Here is a 7,083-nt window from a genome sequence, read left to right on the forward strand (position 1 = left end):
GAGAGAAGGGAAAGGGGAGAGAGAGAGAGAGAGAGAGAGAGAGAGAGAGAGAGAGAGACAGAGAGAGAGAGAGAGAGAGAGAGAGAGAGACAGAGACACAGAGACAGAGAGAGACAGAGAGAGAGACAGAGAGAAAGAAACTATTGATTCACTTGTGATCATATGACATTTGGTATCATGTACTACTCATATTACAATATATTGCTCATTTATCAAGCTTAAATATATGAGAACTATTTGCTCATCTTGCAAAACAAGTTACTTGCTTTTTACTGTAGATTTTACTGTATTATATCAAGATTTTACTGTATTGTATCAAGTTATTTTGTGATTTAAATGTGGGAACTATTATTTGAAAGTTTATTTTAATTATAATAGATAAACAAGTATTCCTAGAATCCAAGATTTCAGTGTTGCTTGCCTTTGGAATTGAATTTAGCAATTTCTAGGGTAAGATGGCTTTTGATTATTATAGACCCCTTCTTCCCATATAGATACTTCAGAGACAGTCATGACCTTATATAGGGTTAGATTAGGGAGCTGGGCCCTTTTAAGAAGTAAGCTGAAGCTGACAACCTGTGGTTTTAACACTTGATTGTGTGTAGTTACAGTGAACCCTAAGTCTGTGGTTTTGATGCCCTCTTCTGAGAGGCTACATTGTCCCAGCTAAACACCTTTTTGGGTTACTTTTCCCTCAAAATTCTCCATCAGTCAACCACATCTAGACCCCTAGCAATAATTCTGATGGCTAATCAATTAATGACCCTTTCAGGGAGTGGAGACAGGACCCCTACCTCATCAAACAGGATTGTTGGCCCACACTCAGTCATGACCTAGATCTGGGTACCCCACTCCTCCAAAGGGACTTTATACTGCTTCCTCCTTCAGCATTTGTAATAAAGTACTTTTTCTTTGCACTGGCTTTGCTGACTCCTCATCCTATTTTGACATCAGAGAGATAGAGAGAAACAGAGACAGAGACAGAGAAAAGAGAAACAAAGACAGAGACATAGAGAAGCTCAATGAGGGTGGGGAGATAGAAATCCATTGTGGACAAGTCTGGGGAACCCCTACATCCAGACTCACTGGATGTAACAGATACCCTAGGTAGAAGACTCAGATAGCTTATCTCAGAGTGGAGTTCTTTATATCCAAATTATATTTCAGACAGATTTCATTTAGATAGTTGAAAGAATAACTTGTATTAAGACACAAAACACTTTCTCTATTGCTCAATAAGGCATCTGGTACTCTTGGTATGGTTGGATAGATACACTCCTGTCAAATAAAGCCCTGTTACACTGTGCTACTCTGAATCTTAAATGGTCTGCGTATCTTAACTTTCCAGAACATTAGGCAGTGAGCACCTAAAGTCACTCTGTCCCACTTGAATTCTAAAATCACTTGGTCCATTTGGATATATACAAATAAAATGTCAATTTTTTGGACCAGGCAATTGGTATTTCTTATGGTTGATTATTCCTATTTTCCATTTTTACTGAGGGAGTTCCAAGTTTATGTGATGATTTGTTTACACAATCAATGTTTTCTAGGGTCCAAAGTGGCAAGTATGCGTGTAGTTTCCTTTTGCTGAAACCTATTCTTTATAAACTAACACACAGGTAGCACATTTGCAGAGTGCATTTTTTTCTCTCCTTGAGTGACATATTATATAAAGTGTTCAGAGGGAGTCTTCACACTGAAAATCAACAATAAAACAGAGCTATTCCTACAAGGATTTAAAGTCACAGTCCATTACAGTTATTAACAAAGTACAGTTTATTTTCTTCTTTGTATCCAATTCAGGGAACCAAGTGACCCAGACTCTAGCTCATTGACTTTATCCTCTTCACTTGCCCAAGTTATTTACCAGAAATATAAAGTATTATCACTGTATATTGGGTAATTACATAATTTTTCATTTTGTTGAATTCCTCTATTTTCATTTAAGGATGAATTCTTAATAGAGAGCTTGTTTACATTCTCGAAAGTATTAGATTTCTTGGAGTGACTTAGACTTCAAATGTTTAATGTATTTTGCCTTTAATTAGAAATTCAATCAACACCATTCTCCATTCACTCAGTCTTTTTATGTTTTGAGACTCCACTTTTCCTTTAACAATTGAAAAGCTACACTTAATGAAGTTAAGGACTCATATGTTGAAGTGTTAAATTCTGTTGCATGATTAGAATTATCTATGGAAATACCCTTATATAACATATATGATAATTCTTTCTTTAGGTGTCAATGTAGACAAAAAGAGGAAGGTGTTAAATAGAATTGTGTTAATAATTTAAGCCAAAAACAAACAACACAATCATTGCAGTGATAGTAGTGTTTTACTCAATCAAGATGAATACAACTTTTGATGGGTTCTTTGGACTACAAAATATATTTCTCTTTGAAGTGCTACACAAGTTTGTAACACAGCCAGGGGGCTCATAGATTTCAGATTGGCATCTTTTATTCCACCTTAACTTGACAAAACATTACAGGTGTTATGATTGATTTTCTCTGGCTTCAAAAAACCTCAAGGTAACATACAACTGGGGAAAGAAACCCTGCAATTGAAAATCAGGAAGTCTGACTCTCATCGGGTGCTATTTGGCAAATCATTTAATTGGTCTGTCAGTCTAAGTTATGTTACTACTTCTCTATTGCTCAATATGACATTAACACAAATTCCTCCACTAAAGTGAACAGGAGAGGAACCTACCATTCATAGGCTAACCACACTGTACTATAAAATGTAAAAAATTTCAGGCAAGATATGTAGTTATAAATTTCAAACGTATCTTGTGGAGTATCGAATAACAAGTTACTTAATCTCTTAGTGTTTTGCTTCATTTCCTCATTTTAAATGAAGATCTTCATCTCTTTATTTTAAATTTATTGTATATAATTTTATACATATGTATGGACATCCAAATTCACATATTAGGCAAAATTTTGTTCTGTCTTAGTAACTGCGACATAGGAAGCATTGAAATGTAAATGTGGTGGTTATTTCTTTGATATTTCCTTATAGTTATCCTATACAAGGTATATATATATATATATATATATATATATATATATATATACATGTATTTGCCACCTTGGTGTCAAAACTAACTTTCTGTAAATTTTATAAAAGTCCCTCTTCATTGGCCAGTTTTGTGTTGCTGTAACAGATACTTGAGATAAATAATTTACAAAGAGAACTTTATTTTGTTATTTTCTTTAAAATTTTTATTTTACTAGTACATATTTGTAGTACATAATGGTTATATTTATGGCAGAGAGTTAGTTCATGTATATAATACATATTAATTCTGTTTCATCCCCTTCTCCCAGGTCCTCTCCTATTTCTCTTGGACTCTCGCCCTTTTGCAAATGATACATGTCCATGTTTCTATGATCTGTCTTTTAACTTGATCTTTAACTTATTTATATTTTGGGTTTATTATATAAGAGAAATTGTGTGACATTTAAGTTTGTATATCTGAATTACTTGAATTAACATTATGGTTCCATTTCCCTACAAATGAATCTAGTTTATTATTCTGTTTAAAGAGTAGTACTCCATCGTATATAAATAACATATTTCCTGTATCCATTCAACTCTTGATGGACATACACGCCACTTCCATGATTTAGCTATTGTGAGTTGTGCTACTATCATCATATATAAGCAGTTCTATAATATGATGTCTTTATCCTTTTCAGGAAGATAAAACTTAGGAGGGGAAGAGCTGGATCCAGTGGAATTTTTAATTTTAGTTTTCTGGAGGATCTCCATACAGATTTGCTAGTCCACATTTTTTCTCTTCTTTTTCTTTTTTGGTACCTAGAATCGAACTCATGACCTTGTGCTTGCCAGGGCACTTATGCCGCTAAGGTAAATCCCTGGCCTACTAGTCCACATTTCTACCAGAAGTGTGGAAGAGATATTTGGCCCCATCAGCCTTATCAGCATTTGTTATATTATTTCTTGATGAGAGTCATTCTTTCTGAAGCAAGACGTCATCTCAGGGCTGTTTTCATTTGCACTTCTCTAATGGACAAGATATGTTAAACATTATTTTGTATATTTATTAACCATTTGTACTTCTGAGACTTGTTTATAATCTATTTTTGATTGGTTTTTTTCTTGGAGATCTATTTATTTATTTATTTATTTATTTATTTATTTATTTGGTTCTTTAAATGTTCTGGATATTAGACTTTGGCCCTAAGTGTAACTGGCAAAATTTTTCTCCCTGTTTGTTGATTGCCTCTTCACTATATTGGCTGTTTGCTGAGCAGATGTTTTGCTACTTGATGTAGTCTCATTTGCTATTTTGATGTTCGTTTTTGTGCAATCGGGGTTCTATTCATGTAGCCCTTGACTACATGCCTGTCTTCAATAGTTTTACCTATTTTAGCTTAGAGTATGTTATATATTTGTTTTATTTTTTAGATATTTGATACATTTTTATTTTAGTTTAGGATGTGGTGAGAGTTATGGTTCTAGATATAATCTTCTGCATGTGGATAGCCATATTTCTGAACACCATTTACTCAAGAGACTCTTTCTTTCAGCATATGTTGTTGACTCCATTATCAAGGATCAGACAGCTGAATGTGCCTGGGGTCATTTCAGTACCCTATTCCATTGATCCGCATATCTGGTGGTTTTTTTTTTTTTTCCATATCGGCTGCTTTCATCACTGTAACATCATAATATAACAAGATCTGGGATTGTGGTGCTTCCTGCTTTGCTCTTGTTGCCCAGGGTTGCTTTTCTTATTCTGAGTCTTTTCTCATTTCATATGAATTTAGGATTGTTTTCTCTAGTTCTATGAGGAATGCTATTGATATTTTTGTTGGAATTACATTAAATCTATGCATCAGTTTGAAACATGTGGCTGTTTTGATAATACTGGTTCTGCCTATCAAGGAAGAAGGAAATCTCTACTTTTTCTAATGTCCCCTTTGATCTTTTTCAGTGTAGTGTAGTTTTCATTGTAGCAGTCTTTTATTTCTTTGGTTAGGTTAATATCTAAGTATTTAATTTTTCTTGATGCTACTGTGAATGCTAATGGTTTTATAATTACTTTCTCAGTGAGCTCATTATTGGTGTAAAGGAATGCTATTGGTTTTTCTTTTTCTTTTTCTTTTTTTTTTTTTTTTTTTTTTTTGGTGTGTGTGTGTGCCTTCATCAGAATACATTCCTGAATTTGGTTATTAATTCTAGGAGTCTTTGGGAGAAATTTTGGAATCTTCTACATAGAGGGTTGTGTGATCTACCAAAAAATGATAATTTAACCTCTTCCTTTTAATTCATCTCTCCATTTCTTTTTTTTTTTTTTTTTTTTTTTTTTTTTTTTTTTTTTTTTTGGCCTGATTGCTCAGGCTAATGTTCAGAACATTATATTGAACAGCAGTGTTCTTAGTGGAAATCCTTGTCTTGTGCCCAGTTTTAGAGGGATGGCTTTCAGTTTTTCCCCATTTATTATGGGTAATAAGTTTAGTATAAGTGACTTTTTATCAGATTGAGATATGGTTCTTGTATATGCCTATTGTCTTTGGGATTTTTTTAGTCATGAGTGGATTTTGGATTTTTTTAGGTTTCTTTGCATTTCTTGAGGTGTTTGTGTAATTTTTGTCCTAGTTTCTCTTTATATTATATGTACACTTGTTGATTTGCATATGTGGAAGCATCCTTGTGTCTCTAAGATGAAGCCTATGATGCATGATCTTTTTGATGATTCACTTTTATCCCATTTACCAGTTTCTTGCTGAAAAATTTTGCACCTACTTTCTTTAAAACAATTGATGTCCTGAGGTTCTCTTTTAGTTGGGTCCTTATCTAGATTTGGAACCAGGAACATACTAGCTTCCAAGAATGATTTTGGGAGTACTTCTTCCCTTTCTATTTCATTAAAGAGCTTGAGGAGGATTGGTATTAGATCATTTTTGAAATCCTATTTGAACACAGTGGGGAACCCATTGGATCCTGGACTTTACTTAGAAGACTATTATTTTTATTATATTATTAGTTTTGCTTTGATTTCATTGCCTGTTAATGGATTACTCAGGATTTCTATGTCTTTTTGGTTCAGTTTTGGTAATTTATATGCATCTATGAATTAACATATATCATATGGTATTCATATGTTTCTACCCTTTTTTTTCAAATTCTCTAATTCATTGGAGTAAGGCTTTCAAAGAAGTATCATCTTGTGGATTTTGGCAGTGTCGATTTTTATTTTGCCTTTTTTAAAAGTTTTTTTTTTTATTTAAAGAAAGAATAAACAAAACAGTAAATGGGTACATATAATACATACTTTCAAAGAAAAAAATAAACAGTAATAAATCACTAGCTGATGTTTACATATTGTCCTCTTACAAATAATTGTTCAAGATACAAAGTGGAACATATAAGTGGGAATTCAAACAGAGAGATTGCAAATAGTTCTATTCAACTATCCAACCAAAACTTAGTATTATGGTTATCAATCCTATACACTTAAACATACATGCAGTTATCCAAACCTTCATTAATGTTGAGATTAAACAAACCAAGGAAGACTAAAATCACTGTGGACAAAGAATAATAGTATTGCTGGATTTCGCATCATGATACTCTGGGATCAGCACTGGGTACTGCAGTGTCTTTTTTCCTTCAAAGTATTTGTTCATTTCATCATGTGCCATAAGATCAGTTCTTGTAAACTATTTAGGTTCTATGCATACATGAGTCTTAACATGTATTTTTATCCTTTCTACATTACAGGGGGAAACAAAACAAAGTAGGACAGAATAAAACATAGTCCTGTAGATACATAAAATGAAAAAGACATATAAAACAAGGAGTTCTACCATGGTTACTGTGTTGTCTCTTGTTATCTTCAATAGAATTGGCTATATCATCAGATATAATATAATTGAATATAGCAGTACATAACAGTATTGATAGAAACACAACTTTGTAGGTAGTGTAAAACTGCAAAAAGGTAGTAATCAAACCAGAATGGGTATTGTAGTTAATCTTGTCATTTTCAGTATAGTTGTCTATACGCTGGGAGTTGATACTATCAATTATAACAGTTTTAAAT

Source organism: Cavia porcellus, unplaced genomic scaffold (assembly GCF_034190915.1).
Source record: "Cavia porcellus strain 051 isolate PalLab524CR breed Dunkin Hartley unplaced genomic scaffold, mCavPor4.1 scaffold_3, whole genome shotgun sequence".
NCBI classification, from domain to species: Eukaryota; Metazoa; Chordata; class Mammalia; order Rodentia; family Caviidae; genus Cavia; species Cavia porcellus.